Source organism: Bubalus kerabau, chromosome 19 (genome assembly GCF_029407905.1).
Source record: "Bubalus kerabau isolate K-KA32 ecotype Philippines breed swamp buffalo chromosome 19, PCC_UOA_SB_1v2, whole genome shotgun sequence".
In the NCBI taxonomy this organism is placed as follows: domain Eukaryota; kingdom Metazoa; phylum Chordata; class Mammalia; order Artiodactyla; family Bovidae; genus Bubalus; species Bubalus kerabau.
The window spans coordinates 69,669,345-69,670,441 of record NC_073642.1 but is presented as its reverse complement, the minus strand read 5'-3'; positions in this window follow the sequence as shown (position 1 = coordinate 69,670,441).

Here is a 1,097-nt window from a genome sequence, read left to right as displayed (position 1 = left end):
TGCTCAGCCCAGTCTGAGCTGCTGGCCTTTCTGTGAACTTCACCCATGGACTTCATGCCAGGAGCTCTGATGCTCTTCCCTGGTGGCCCGTTTTGTCCTCTGGAATCTCGTGATCTCTCTGAACTTTCCCCTGTTTCCTACGACAACTCTATCTCCTCACGAGTTGATGTTTATAATTTTAGGGCTTCCCTTGCCCTTTGTTTGTGCTCAGTCGCTCAGTCGTGTCTGACCCTTTGCGACGCCATGGAGCCCGCCAGGCTCCTCTGTCCACGGGATTCTCCAGGCAAGAATACTGGAGAGGGGTGCCATCTCCTATTCCAGGGGATCTCCCCACCCAGGGACTGAACCTATGTCTCCTGCATCTCCTCCACTGGCCGGTGGGTTCTTTACCATTGAGTCACCAGGGAGGCCTGCACTTTGTTGCTTTCCCTCAGTTCTCTGGGGTTTCTTAGTTTTATGTTTGCATTTGTAAATAAAAGACCAGGCTGATTACAAAGTATCGTGAATGGTACAGCTGACATGTCACGAGTCTGGCTGTTTTTAAGGGGGTCTTCTCTGTCTCCCCAGAGCCGTGACCTTGGTGGACACCTGCCGTGTTGGCCGCTGGGTCCCTGTTTGTACAGCCTGGGGGCCTGTGGGCCTGGGGTATGACCTTGCTCACCTGGGCATGGCTCTGCCTCCCCGCGGCCTCCTTCAGCCAAGTCTCCAGGTCTCACTGGGCTCAGCCAGTGAACACGTTGGGAGGAAAGGGGGCTCCGGTCCCACCTGGCACCTCAGGGGAGGAAGCGAGTCAGACCTAAACCCAAGCAGCGGAGACACAAGCCGGGGGAGGGAAGCTGCTCCAGACTGGGTGCTCTGAGGCGAGAGAAGCGCTTGCTTGCGGGAGCTGCCGGGTTGGGCAGGGCCTGGCGGGCGCAGCGTGGTGGGCCCTGGTCTCTCTCCAGAGAGCCAGAGATGGTCTCTAAGCAGGGTGGTGCTGGACACACTGGTATCTAAGGACAGCAGGAGGGGCAGGCATCCAGGGGAGAGAGGATGGTGGATGCCAGGCTGGGGGGAGGGTGAGCGGGGCCCAGGGATGGTGCTGACCCTGGGGAGAG